Source organism: Procambarus clarkii, chromosome 22, assembly GCF_040958095.1.
Source record: "Procambarus clarkii isolate CNS0578487 chromosome 22, FALCON_Pclarkii_2.0, whole genome shotgun sequence".
Classification (NCBI taxonomy): Eukaryota; Metazoa; Arthropoda; class Malacostraca; order Decapoda; family Cambaridae; genus Procambarus; species Procambarus clarkii.
The window spans coordinates 2,004,743-2,019,973 of record NC_091171.1 but is presented as its reverse complement, the minus strand read 5'-3'; positions in this window follow the sequence as shown (position 1 = coordinate 2,019,973).

The window sequence follows — 15,231 nt, the reverse complement described above, 5'->3', positions numbered from 1 at the left end:
ATTGGTCTGACATATGTGGTATATACTGTTCTGAAAGATTCCTTACACAAGTTTCTAAAGGCCGTTCTTATGTTAGCCAACCTGGCATATGCTGCTGATGTTATCCTCTTGATATGATCTTCAGGGGACAGGTCTGGCGTGATATCAACCCCCAGGTCTTTCTCTCTCTCTCTGACTCTTGAAGTATTTCATCACCCAAATGATACCTTGTATCTGGTCTCCTGCTTCCTACCCCTATCTTCATTACATTACATTTGCTTGGGTTATACTCTAACAACCATTTGTTCGACTATTCCTACAGCTTGTCCAGATCTTCTTGAACCCTCAAGCTGTCCTCCTCTGTCTTAATCCTTCTCATAATTTTGGCGTCGTCAGCAAACATTGAGAGAAATGAGTCTATACCCTTTGGGAGATCATTTACGTATATCAGAAACAGGATAGGTCCGAGTACAGAACCCTGTGGGACTCCACTGGTGACTTCACGCCATTCTGAGGTCCCACCCCTCACTGTAAGTCTCTGCTTTCTATTGCTTAGGTACTCCCTTATCCACTGGAGCGCCCTACCAGTTACTCCTGCCTGTTTCTCCAGCTTATGCATCAACCTTTTATGGGGTACTTTGTCAAAGGATTTCCGACAGTCCAAAAAAATGCAGTCCGCCCATCCTTCTCTTTCTTGCTTAATCTTTGTCACCTGATCGTAGAATTCTATCAAGCCTGTAAGGCAAGATTTACCCTCCCTGAACACATGTTGATGGGTTGTCACGAAGTCTCTTCTCTCCAGATGTGTTACTAGGATTTTCTCACAATCTTCTCCATCACCTTGCATGGTATACATGTTAAGGACACTGGCCTGTAGTTCAGTGCCTCTTGTCTGTCACCCTTTTTGTATATTGGGACTACATTAGCAGTCTTCCATATTTCTGGTAGGTCTCCCGTTTCCAGTGGCCTATACACTATGGAGAGTGGCAAGTAAGGAAGTAATTATCAAAAGAAGGCACCAAACCGAGAAGGCTATGTAGCACCATCAAATACGCAAAATAATCAGAGGGCGCTAAATATCACCAAGGATGCCAATACGAGAACAAAAACGCATAAGGCGAACGATATCAAAAGTATCCGAGTCACCAAGAATTCTATCGAGGGACAGGTGACCGCGAGGGGCGGTCGGAAAGCAAGACATACGCTCGTCCTGGAAGTCAGGACATTCAAGAAGGACATGCACGACCGTAAGAGGGACAATGCAACTAGGACAATAAGGAGCAGGGCGGCGCTCCATCAAGTGACCATGGGTTAAGCGAGTATGGCCAATACGCAACCTCGCCAGAGCTGTTTCCCACCGCCGGTTACGGTGGAAGGAGGACTGCCACGAGGAAACACAACGTTTAAGAGTACGTAGCTTGTTACCAGTAACAGACAACCAAGAAGCCTGCCAACGGGTAAGGACTGAGGAATGGATAACCGGGTAAAAGTCGGAATACGGAATGCCCTTGCGAGAGATGGGACAAGAGCGGACAGCTTCCTTGGCGGCAGCATCCGCACGCTCATTTAAAGACACACCAATATGGCTGGGAACCCAACAAAACTCAACCGACTTAAATTTACTATGAACGAGAAACAGCCAATGCTGGATCTCGACAACCACTGGATGAACTGGATTAAAGGACCCGAGAGCCATGAGGGCACTACGAGAGTCAACAACAACTACAAAGGAAGACTGACAACGAGAAAGTAGGAGACGAAGAGCATAGAGAATAGCATAAAGTTCCGCTGTAAAGATGCTAGTCTCCGGAGGCAAGCGACACATATAAGTGCGATCAGGAAAAACAACAGAGTACCCAACACCGTCCGCTGACTTAGACCCATCGGTGAAGACAGAAACGGAGCGGGAGTGAGAAGAAAAGTGCCCGAGGAAAAGGCATTTTAGAACCGTAGGAGGGGTAAAAGCTTTAGTGATACGGGTCAAGGAAGTACAAAACCGCGGAAGAGGGACCCTCCACGGGGGCAAAGAAGGAACAACACGAGGAGAAACATCAGAAATACGAACGGAAAGAGAATCCTGCAGGCGAGATAACCGGACAGAAAGAGGGAGGTGGTGAAGAGGAACAGGAACCGCAGGAGGGGTAAAAGTTAAAGCACGACAGAGGCGAGAGGAAGGATGTTGCAAGGACCGCGCAAGATAGCGAAGACAGTAGCGATCACGGCGGTCCTGGAGAGACAGGAAGCCAGTGTCAACATACAAGCTAAGGACGGGAGTCGAACGAAAGGCACCAGAACTGAGGCGCAACCCAGTATGGTGCAAAGCATCAAGACGGCGAAGAGTAGAAGGAGAAGCAGACGAGTAAGCAGGGCAACCATAATCGAGCTTAGACAGGACGAGAGAAGAATGTAAAGCAAGGAGAGTGCGCCTATCTGCCCCCCAAGAAGTATGGGATAAGACCCAAAGGAGGGTAAGGGCCTTAGAGCACTCAACACGGAGGTAAGAGATATGGGGAGACCAAGACAAACGAGTGTCAAGGAATAACCCCAAAAGCTTCGCGGAATCTTTGTATTCAAGGGGATGACCATAAAGTGACAAAGAGGGACGAAGAACAACCCGTTTCCGCGTAAATGTCATGGCACAAGTCTTAGAAGTAGAGAACTTGAAGCCATGATCAGTGGCCCAAGACGACACGGCATCAATTGCAAGTTGAAGCCGGCGTTGAAGGAGAGGCGAATCATCACCCTGACAACAAAGGGTAAGATCATCGACATAGAGAGCGGAGAAGACACCAGAAGGAAGAGAGGAAAGAAGACCATTGAGGGCAACCAGAAAAAGAGTAGTGCTCAGAACACTACCCTGGGGCACACCTTCATATTGCTGAAAAGAGGGAGAGAGAGCGGTACCAAGGCGCACCCGAAAGGAACGACGAGAGAGGAAGCTGCGGAGAAAGAGAGGGAGATGACCACGAAGGCCAAAAGAATGAAGTTGAGATAGGATATGATAACGCCAAGTGGTGTCGTAAGCCTTTTCCAGGTCAAAAAGGACGGCAACAACGGAGGTCTTCGCAGCAAAAGCAGTACGAATATAGACCTCCAAGTTCACCAGGACATCTGTCGTGCTGCGGCACTTGCGGAAACCAAATTGAGAAGGGGAGAGGAGGTGATGGTGTTCCAGGAACCACATCAGACGAACGTTAACCATACGTTCAAAAAGTTTGCAGACACAACTTGTGAGAGCAATAGGGCGAAAGTCCTTAGGGGAAGTACCCAGAGACCCCGGTTTGCGAACAGGGAGGACAACGGCATCGAGCCAGTCCTCAGGGACTGACGACGACTCCCAGATCCGATTATACAGACTCAGTAAATACTGAGACGTGCTCGGAGGGAGATGGCGAAGCATCTCATAATGAATACCATTGGAGCCCGCCGCCGTAGAACCGCAGAGGGCCAGAGCAGAACGAAGTTCAGAGAGAGAGAAGGGATCATTATAGGGAAGCTGAAGATGAGTGCAGAAATCTAAAGGACGAGACTCAAGGACAGGTTTACGAAGAAGGAAAGATTGGGGAAGATGAAGACCAGAGCTAACAGAAGAAAAGTGGGAACCCAGTTCGGAAGCGACCTGCAACGGGTCCGCCACAAGAGTATCATGGAGGTGAAGGACCGGTGAAACATCGGGAACGAACTTACCCGCTATCTTGCGGATACGCTTCCAGATCTGGGCCAGAGGGGTTTCGGACGTAATTGTTGAGACATAAGATGCCCAACATTCACGTTTAGCCGTACGGATGGCCTTACGGGCCACCGCATTCGCTTTCCGAAAGAAAACAAAAGAATCGGTCGTCTGCCTACGGCGGTGCCTCTTCCAGGCTGCACGCTTACAGCGGACAGCCCGAGCACAGTCCGCATTCCACCAGGGAACGCACTTCCGTGGACCCCGAGAGGAAGAGCGAGGAATAGAGCGGAGGGCAGCGTTGAAGACAGTGTCATGAAAAAGGAGGAGAGCGCGAGAGAGAGGCAGAAGGGAGAGGTCAGAGAGAGCAGCACTGAGGGTAAATAGGGTCCAGTCTGCCTTAGCAAACTGCCACCTAGGGAAAGAGAGGGAAGGGCGAAAAGAGAAAAAGGAAACAAGGATGGGGAAATGATCACTTCCATGGAGGTCATCAAGAACCTGCCACGTGAAATCCAAGTAAAGAGAAGAAGAGCAGAGAGAAAGATCAAGACAAGAAAGGGCGCGAGTCCGAGAGTCCAAATGAGTGGGCTCACCAGAATTCAGAAGAGACAGGGAAGAAGATAGGAGAAACGGCTCAAGGAGGCGACCCCGGGTATTCGTCAGAACGTCACCCCAAAGAGAATGACGACAATTGAAGTCACCCAGCAGGAGCACAGGCTCCGGCAAGGAGTCTAGGAGGTGTTTCAAATCAGGAAGAGAGAGCGGGACACTCGGGGGGAGATAAATGGAACAAACTGTGTACCATTTCCCCACAAAGATACGAGCAGCAGAACAATGGAGAGGCGAAGGAAAAAGTAAAGGAACAAAGGGAACATCTGCACGAATCAAGAGAGCAGAAGAATTAGAAGCCCCAGCAATGGCTGGGGGGGGGGGGGGAGAGAAAGGAATAGCCACGAAAACGACCAGGACGAGCACCAAGCATTGGCTCCTGGAGACAGACACAAAGGGGCGAAAACCGTGAAATCAGAAGTTGGAGTTCGAGGAAATTGGCGTAATAACCTCGAACGTTCCATTGAAGAATGGACAACGACGGGAAGAGAAAGGACAAAAACAGAGAACAAGGAAGAAACAAAGGCGAAAGAGCAACAGAGCACGTTAAAGAATATCAGGGTTGGGATCAGGGTCAGCAAAGTCAGGGTTAGGGGGCATGGGTAAACTGAGCAAAGACGGAGGGAAGGAAACGGGAGAACAGATCAGAGGTGGGCGGGGGGGGTCCGGAGGAGGAGGAGGAAGAGGAGGAGACAACGGAGAGGAGCAGGCAAGGACAGCAGTAGGAAGAGGGGGAGTAGGAAGAGGGGGAGTAGAAAGAGGGGAGCGCACCCCAGCAAGAGCAGCAACCGAAAGGGAAGCAGGGGCCAAAGAAACCTCCATAGCAGGAACTGGGGGCGCAACCACTGAAACGGGAGGGGAAGGAGCAACAGAGCCAGAAGTAGGAGCTAAGGAAGAAAGCGAAGCCTTCTTACCCGCCGGGGAAGAGGAAGGAGAGGAGCCAGGCTTACGCTTCTGACTTAAAGAGACAGGTGTCCCAGCAACTACGTACCGGGCAACGGATTCCAGTGTCTCAACAGGAGAAGCCGAACGAGAGCACACACGACGGCCGTTAGGAGAGCGATGGACATCCGCCTGCACCGACAGGCGGCGGGGAGAGCCGATAGATGGAGGAAGAGGATGGGAAGGAGGATCGGAGGGGGACGAGGAAGAAGACACAGGAGACATGACAGACCGGGTTGAAAGAAGGGGAACCCCAGACAGAGGACCAGGAGGGGGACCCCTCGGGAAAGAACTCAAAGGAACAGAGGAGGGGGCAGTGGGCGTATCAGGGTCCAAGGCCCGGAAACGGTTGAGAGTCTGAGGAAGGGGGGAAGGACGAGGAGAGGAAGAGCGCAACACGCGAGCATAAGAGATGTTAGTATAAGGCGGGAGCCGGCGAACCTGGCGCCTCGCCTCAGGAAAAGACAAACGCTCCCGGTGTTTCAGGTTAAGGACGGCCGCCTCAAGCTTGTAATGGACACAGGCACGGGAGAACGTAGGATGGGCCTCACCGCAGTTGAGGCAGCGAGCTTGGGGAGAAGTGCACTCCGACTTAGAGTGACCTTCACTCCCACACAAAGGACAGAGAGAGACAGTCCCAGAGCAGCGGAGGGCACCATGCCCAAACCTCCAGCACTTATTACAAAGTCGAGGAGAAGGAATATACTCCTGGACAGAGCACCTAGCACCAGCAAGAATGACAGAGGATGGAAGGGTCCTACCATCAAAGGTGATCTTCACAACGCGAAGGGGTTGACGGCGACGACCACGAGGGGGACGAGTAAACGAGTCAACCTGGAGGACAGAATGGCCTTGGGCATCAAGGATATGCCGAATATCATCGTGGCAATCCTGCAGATTCCGAACACCGGTTGCAACATGGGGTGGGAGGAGAATAGTGCCAACACTGGAATTCATCTGAACGTTCTTGGAGACCCGAACAGGGATCTCGCCAAGGCAAGATAAGGCAGCCAAGCGGGAAGCCGCATCCTGAGAAGGAGCAGCAACGACACGTGTACCGAGACGAGTGGGGTTGAAAGTAACACACGCATCCACGGAATCTACAAGATGCCGATGGAGGGAGAAATCGTCAGGAGGCGCAGAATCAAGAGGGAGGAGATCAAAGTATTTGGCCCATGAAGCAGGACCAAACAAGGCCTGATACGCATCAGCACGGGAAGGAATCGAGCGAGTGCGGTTGGGGCGCGAACGGCGTTGAGAACCCCTAGAGAGAGAGGGGTCAAAAGGCGCAGTAGTCACAACGAAAGACTTAGCCACACCAGGGGACGAAGTGGTCACCACCGGGGGCTGGAGGCTCGACCCAACCTCAGAGGAGGGAGGGGAGCTGGGGGAAGAAGTCAGGACGGTCAAAGGAGGAGCAAGGTCGGGGCCCAACGCAGCGGGAGCTACAGAGCCTGGTCTTCCAATACAGGCCGACTCGGGGGCTTGGTCGCCCACCCCACGAGCCTGAGAGGGTACAACGGAAACATTCAACGACTTAGAGACGAAAAGAGACAAATTCATCCACGAATGTGCCCCCATACCCACCATGGAGCCACAATTAGAGGCAGGACACCCAACAGGAAGCTATCGCTGATCATGCCGGGGCCCCCTAGGGGTGCGTCGTGAGTATACGCCCCACAAACGCCACCTTAAGAACCGTCAGTCCGTCGAGATCGGGTTCAGCGACGAAAGGGGGATTGACAATAAAAGGTTCCCCTCGCTCGAGACGTCGGGTACTACAGTTCTACGGGTGCAAGAGTATGCCTCCTCAAGTACCCGGGCGTCAAAATAGAAGAAGTCCAAAGAAAGAATCCAAAACAAGCAAAAGGTCGGCAGGAAACGACAAGCAGATAGGAGAAGAGGGGGGAGAAAAACGAAACATAAGGAAAAGGAAAAGCGATCCGGCACAATTGGAGAAGACAGCAGCAGGAGAGCAAGGCCAGAAAAGGACAGAGGACTGCCCAACGGAGCATCACACTCCGGCAGCCGTCCACCAAGCCCCCTCACGACGCCAACGGGCCGGAAGGGGAGGGGGTGGAGAGTGGCAAGCAAAGCGCTCCTGCACACTCTTTCAATACCCATGGTGAGATTCCATCCGGCCCAACAGCTTTTCTCACATCCAGCTCCAATATGTTCTTCTGGACCTCATCTCTTGTAATTTCGAACCTATCCAAGGTCACCTGGTTTGCTGCCACCTCTCCTAGCGCCGTGACTTCTCCCTGTTCTATTGTAAAGACCTCCTGGAACCTTTTGTTGAGTTCTTCACACACCTCTTTGTCATTCTCTGTGTTCCTGTCCTCGCCCACCCTAAGTTTCATCACCTGTTCCTTCATTGTTGTCTTCTTCCTGTTGTGACTGTATAGTAGCTTTGGTTCGGTCTTGGCTTTATTAGCTATATGATTTTCATACCTTTTCTCAGCTGCTCTTCTCACACTTACATACTCGTTCCTGGTTCTCTGGTATCAATCTCTACTTTCTGGTGTTCTGTTATTACGGAAGTTCCTCCATGCCCTTTTGTTCAGCTCCTTTGCTTTCATACATTCCTTATTAAACCACGGATTCTTCTTTTCCTTCTCTGTTTTTTCCTGTCTGGCTGGGACAAACCTGCTTACAGCCTCCTGACACTTTTGGGTGACATAGTCCATCATGTCTTGTACGGACTTGGTTCCGAGTTCTGTGTCCCAATGTATATCCCTTAGGAATTTATTCATCTCCTCATAGTTTCTCTTTCAGTACACCAGTCCTTTGTTTCCCAGTTCTTTTTTGGGGGTGATAATTCCTAGCTCAACCAGGTACTCAAAGCTCAATACACTGTGGTCACTCATTCCCAAGGGGCTTCCAACTTAACTTCCCTTATATCCGACTCATTTAGGGTAAATATTAGATCAAGCAAGGCTGGTTCATTCCCTCCTCTCATTCTTGTCGGTCCCTTGACGTGTTGACTTAGAAAGTTTCTTGTTGCCACATCCAGCAGCTTAGCTCTCCATGTGTCTGGGCCTCCATGTGGGTCTCTGTTCCCCCAATCTATCTTTCCATGGTTGAAGTCTTCCAAGATTAGTAGTCTGGATCCGTTCCTGCTAGCCACAGAAGCTGTTCTCTCTATTATATTGATGGTGGCCATGTTGTTTCTATCATATTCCTGTCTGGGTCTTCTGTCATTCGGTGGGGGGTTATATATGACTACTATTATAATTTTCTGTCCTCCAGTTGCTATAGTGCCTGATATGTAGTCACTGAAACCTTCACAGTTCTGAATTACCATCTCTTCGAAACTCCAACCTTCTCTTATTTGCAAAGCTACACCACCTCCTCCTCCTCTCCCTTCTCTCTCTTTCCTCACTACATAGTCGCCCTGTGGAAACACTGCGTTTGTTATGGTTTTCGTTAGCTTTGTTTCTGTGAGCGCTATTATGTCTGGGTTTTCTTATAGTGCCCATTCTCCGAGTTCACTTGTTTTATTTGTAATCCCATTTATGTTAGTGTACATTGCTTTGAAGCTCACTGTGTGTGTGTGTGTAATTACCTAAGTGTAGTTACAGGATGAGAGCTACGCTCGTGGTGTCCCGTCTTCTCAGTACTCTTTGTCATATAACGCTTTGAAACTACTGACGGTCTTGGCCTCCACCACCTTCTCCCCTAACTTGTTCCAACCGTCTACCACTCTGTTTGCGAAAGTAAATTTTCTTATATTTCTTTGGCATCTTTGCTTAGCTAGTTTAAATCTATGACCTCTTGTTCTTGAAGTTCCAGGTCTCAGGAAATCTTCCTTATCGATTTTATCAACTCCTGTTACTATTTTGTATGTAGTGATCATATCACCTCTTTTTCTTCTGTCTTCTAGTTTTGGCATATTTAATCCCTCTAACCTCTCCTCGTAGCTCTTGCCCTTCAGTTCTGGGAGCCACTTAGTAGCATATCTTTGCACCTTTTCCAGTTTGTTGATGAGCTTCTTAAGATATGGGCACCACACAACCGCTGCATATTCTAGCTTTGGCCTAACAAAAGTCGTGAACAATTTCTTTAGTATTTCGCCATCCATGTATTTAAGAGCAATTCTGAAGTTAGAAAGCGTGGCATAGGCTCCTCGCACAATATTCTTTATGTGGTCCTCGGGTGATAATTTTCTATCTAGAACCACCCCTAGATCTCTTTCTTTATCAGAGGTCTTTAAATATTTTTCACAAAATTTATAGGTTGTGTGGGGTCTATGTTCTCCTATTCCACATTCCATAACATGACATTTATTAACATTAAATTCCATTTGCCAAGTGGTGCTCCATCTACTTATTTTGTCCAGGTCATCTTGAAGGACATGACAATCACCTAAGTTTCTTATCCTTCCTATTATCTTAGCATCATCAGCAAACATGTTCATATAATTCTGTATACCAACTGGTAGATCGTTTATGTAGACAATAAACATCACTGGTGCAAGAACTGAACCCTGAGGTACTCCACTTGTGACATTTCTCCAGTTCGATACATTGCCTCTGATCACAGCCCTCATTTTTCTATCAGTCAGCAAATTTTTCATCCAGGTTAGAAGCTTACTTGTCACCCCTCCAATATTTTCCAGTTTCCAGAACAACCTCTTATGTGGAACTCTGTCGAAAGCTTTTTTTAGGTCCAGATAGATGCAGTCAACCCAACTTTACTTTCCTGTAAAATCTCTGTTGCTCGATCATAGAAACTGAGTAAATTCGATACACAGGATCTTCCAGATCGAAAACCATACTGTCTGTCTGATATTATATCATTTCTCTCCAGGTGTTCTACCCATTTAGTTTTAATTATTTTTTCCAATATTTTCACTATTACACTTGTCAATGATACAGGTCTATAACTGAGGGGATCTTCCCTGCTGCCACTTTTGTAGATTGGAACTTTGTTAGCCTGTTTCCACACGTCTGCTACGACTCCTCTGCACAGGGATGCCTGAAAGATCAGGTGAAGTGGAATGCTGAGTTCAGATGCACATTCTCTCAGAACCCATGGTGAAACTCCATCTGGACCAACTGCTTTGTTCTTACTTAGCTCCTTGAGCATATTTTCCACTTCATCTCTAGACACCTCTATGTGCTTTATGTTGTTCACTGGAATTCTTATTGTGTCTGGTTCTCTGAAGATCTCATTTTGTACAAACACATTTTGGAAGTTTTCGTTTAATGTTTCACACATTTCCTTTTCATTTTCCGTGAAACTGTTTCCCATTTTCAACCTCTGGATATTATCCTTTACCTGCAATTTGTTGTTTATGAATTTGTAGAATAGGCCCGGTTCTGTTTTACATTTATCCGCTATCCCTTTTTCAAAATTTCTTTCTGCCTCTCTCCTTACTGCCGTATAGTTGTTTCTCGCATCTTTGGATTGTTGGTATGTTTGGGGGTTTGGCCTCTTCCTATACTGATTCCATTTTTGTGTCTTTTGGTCTCTGGCCCTCTCGCAGTTTCTGTTGAACCAATCCTGTTTCCTAGGTCTGCATCTCTGTTTAGGTATGAATGTTTGTGTGCCTTCCTCGTATATTTTGCAAAATTTGGCATACATTTCATTTACTTTCCTGCCTAGCAACAAGTCTGTCCAATTACACTCATTAAAAAATTTTGAAGTTTCCCATAGTGACCTCTCCTTAAATCGAGTTTATCAACTGTTTCAATGTCCCCATTTTCTTCTAGATGTATCTTAAAACATAATCAATGTCTAACAGGACGTGATCACTCTTTCCCAAGGGAGGAAGGTACTGGATGTCAAATATCTCTTCTTCTTTCCTGGCGAATACTAGATTCAGTACTGACGGTACATCTCCTTCCCTCATTCTTGTGGCCTATCTTGAGGTTATCTTGAGATAATTTCGGGGCTTTAGTGTCCCCGCGGCCCGGTCCTCGACCAGGCCTCCACCCCCAGGAAGCAGCCCGTGACAGCTGACTAACACCCAGGTACCTATTTTACTGCTAGGTAATAGGGGCATAGGGTGAAAGAAACTCTGCCTATTGTTTCTCACCGGCGCCTGGGATCGAACCCAGGACAACAGGATCACGAGTCCAGCGTGCCGTCCGCTCGGCCGACCGGCTCCCTGCTTGATGTACTCACCTATTTGTGCTTGCGGGGGGTTGAGCTTTGGCTCTTTGGTCCCGCCTCTCAACTGTCAATCAACTGGTGTACAGATTCCTGAGCCTACTGGGCTCTATCATATCTACATTTGAAACTGTGTATGGAGTCAGCCTCCACCACATCACTGCCTAATGCATTCCATCCGTTAACTACTCTGACACTGAAAAAGTTCCTTCTAACGTCTCTGTGGCTCATTTGGGTACTCAGTTTCCACCTGTGTCCCCTTGTTTGCGTCCCACCAGTGTTGAATAGTTTATCATTGTTTACCCGGTCGATTCCCCTGAGGATTTTATAGGTTGTGATCATGTCTCCCCTTACTCTTCTGTCTTCCAGTGTCGTAAGGTGCATTTCCCGCAGCCTTTCCTCGTAACTCATGCCTCTTAGTTCTGGGACTAGTCTAGTGGCATACCTTTGGACTTTTTCTAGCTTCGTCTTGTTCTTGACAAGGTACGGGCTCCATGCTGGGGCTGCATACTCCAGGATTGGTCTTACATATGCGGTGTACAAGATTCTGAATGATTCCTTACACAGGTTCCTGAACGCTGTTCTGATGTTAGCCAGCCTCGCATATGCCGCAGACGTTATTCTTTTTATGTGGGCTTCAGGAGACAGGTTTGGTGTGATATCAACTCCTAGATCTTTCTCTCTGTTCGTTTCATTAAGTACTTCATCTCCTATTCTGTATCCTGTGTCTGGCCTTCTATTTCCACTGCCTAGTTTCATTACTTTGCATTTACTCGGGTTGAACTTCAACAGCCATTTGTTGGACCATTCACTCAGTCTGTCTAGGTCATCTTGTAGCCTCCTACTATCGTCCTCAGTTTCAATCCTCCTCATAATTTTTGCATCATCGGCAAACATTGAGAGAAACGATTCTATACCCTCTGGGAGATCATTTACATATATCAGAAACAGTATAGGTCCAAGGACTGACCCATGCGGGACTCCACTCGTAACGTCTCGCCAATTTGAGACCTCACCCCTCACACAGACTCGGTGTCTCCTGTTGCTTGGGTACTCCTGTATCCAACGGAGTACCTTCCCTTTCACTCCAGCCTGCATCTCCAGCTTTTTCACTAGCCTCTTGTGTGGCACTGTATCAAAGGCTTTCTGACAATCCAAAAATATGCAGTCTGCCCACCCTTCTCTTTCTTGCCTTATTTTTGTTGCCTGGTCGTAGAATTCAAGTAACCCTGTGAGGTAGGACCTGCCATCCCTGAATCCATGTTGATACTGTGTTACAAAGTTCTTTCGCTCCAAGTGCTCCACTAGCTTTCTTCGCACAATCTTCTCCATCAGCTTGCATGGTATGCAGGTTAGGGACACTGGCCTGTAATTCAGTGCCTCCTGTCTATCCCCTTTCTTGTATGTCGGGACTACGTTAGCTGCTTCCCAAATTTCTGGCAGTTCCCCTGTTGTCAGAGATTTGTTATACACTATGGAGAGTGGGAGGCACAGTTCTTCTGCTCCTTCCTTTTGTACCCAAGGGGAGATTCCATCTGGGCCTATAGCCTTTGTCACATCCAACTCTAGTAAACACTTCCTTACTTCCCCGCTGGTAATCTCAAACTCTTCCAGTGGTTCCTGGTTAGCTATTCCCTCTCTTATCTCTGGGATTTCTCCTTGCTCTTAGGTGAAGACCTCCTGGAATTTCTTATTCAGCTCCTCACACACTTCCTTGTCGTTTGTAGTGAATCCTTCTGCCCCTATCCTTAATTTCATAACCTGTTCCTTTACTGTTGTTTTTCTCCTGATGTGGCTATGCAGCAATTTAGGCTGAGTCTTTGCCTTGCTTGCGATGTCATTTTCGTATTGTCTTTCTGCTTCTCTTCTCATCCTGACATATTCATTCCTGGCATTCTGGTATCTTTCTCTGCTCTCCAGTGTCCTGTTATTCCTATAGTTTCTCCATGCCCTTTTACTTTGCTGCTTAGCTAGCTTATATCTCTGATTAAACCATGGGTTTCTCATCTTCATTGTACTGTTTCCTTTTGGGCTGGGACAAACTTGTTTGCTGCGTCCTTGCATTTTTACGTGATGTAGTCCATCATATCTTGTGCCGTCTTTTTCCTGAGCTCTTTTCCCCATGCTATATCTGTTAGGAATTTTCTTATCTCCTCATAGTTTCCCTTTCGGTATGCTAACCTTTTTGGTTTCGGTATCCCTCCTCGAGTTCAAAAACCCTTCTTCAATCAAGTACTCAAACACCAGTACACTGTGGTCGCTCATTCCTACTGGGTCCTCAAAACCGATTTCTCTTATGTCGGAATCGTTCAGGGTGAAGACCAGGTCGAGTCTCGCTGGTTCGTCATTTCCTCTCATCCCTGTGGGTTCTCCGACATGCTGGGTTAAGAAGTTTCTTGTCACCACCTCCAGTAGTTTGGCTCTCCACGTATCCTCGCCTCCATGCGGTTCCTTGTTCTCCCAATCAATCCTTCCGTGATTGAAGTCCCCCACGATGAGCAGGTGGGATCTATTTATGGGATCTATGATGTGTTGATACAAGAATGTCTCCAGATTGAGGTTTACAAATCTGCATGTCCAAAAGTCCTCCGTTCTTGCTTCATAGGCCTCCCAGTCTATTGCTTTAAAGTTTAAGTCCCCCAGTACCAACAGTCGTGATTTATCTTTATCTGCTTGTACAATAATATCTCTCATGACCATTATGAGGCCCTCTCGTTTGTCATCCAGTTCTTCCTTTGTCCATGTGTTGCTTGCCGGTGGGCTGTAGGCATTTACAATTATCAGCTTATCATCCTGATTCCAGACCTGCAATGCCATTATGTCAATATCTCAAGGGTTTTCAAATATTAACTCTCTTACCTTTAGGTGTTCTTTCACCAGCACAGCCACTTCCTCCTCCGTTCCTAGTTTTCCTGTCACGTCTCCAAACTGAATAGCCTCTTAGGAATATGACTTCATTTAATATATTTCCTTCAAGTTTCGTCTCTGATAATGCGACAATATCTGGGACCCTAAGCTGTATTATATCTTGCAACTCCAAAGTTTTTGACCTCACTCCATCTATGTTGGTATATACAATTTCCAGGAACATGTTCCCTTTTCCTTTGCTCTTTACTCCCCCTTCCACTACTGATCTTGTTGCCTTATTTTTATGTACCATTTCACAATCTTTCCAGTCCCTGACACTTTGTAGAAAAAAAAAAATTTTGTCTTCTTCATTTCTATTCCCATTTAGACGTTTTGCTTCAATTAGGTTAATTTTCAGCTTTTCTCTGTCCTCCTTTGAGTGGTCTTGTCTTATTGACAAAAGTTTGCCAACCTCATCACTCTTGTAATTTCCTGGCATTTCTAAGCACTTCCATTATGTTTTTCACTCAAAAAATGTGTGTGTGTGTGTGTGTGTGTGTGTGTGTGTGTGTGTGTGTGTGTGTGTGTGTGTGTGTGTGTGTGTGTGTGTGTGTGTGTGTGTGTGTGTGTGTACTCACCTAGTTGTACTCACCTATTTGTGCTTGCGGGGGTTGAGCTCTGGCTCTTTGGTCCCATCTCTCAACTGTCAATGAATGATGTACAGGTTCCTGGGCCTACTGGGCTCTATCATATCTACACATGAAACTGTTTTTCCAGCTTCTTATGTTTGACAAGGTACGGGCTCCATGCTGGGGTCGCATACTCCAAGATTGGTCTTACATATGTTGTGTACAAGATTCTGAATGATTCCTTACACAGGTTCCTGAAGGCTGTTCTGATGTTAGCCAGCCTCGCATACGCCGCAGATGTAATTCTTTTTATGTGGGCTTCAGGAGACAGGTTTGGCGTGATATCAACTCCTAGATCTTTCTCTTTGTCCGTTTCATGAAGGACTTCATCTCCCATTCGGTATCCTGTGTCTGGCCTCCTGTTTCCATCGCCTAGTTTCA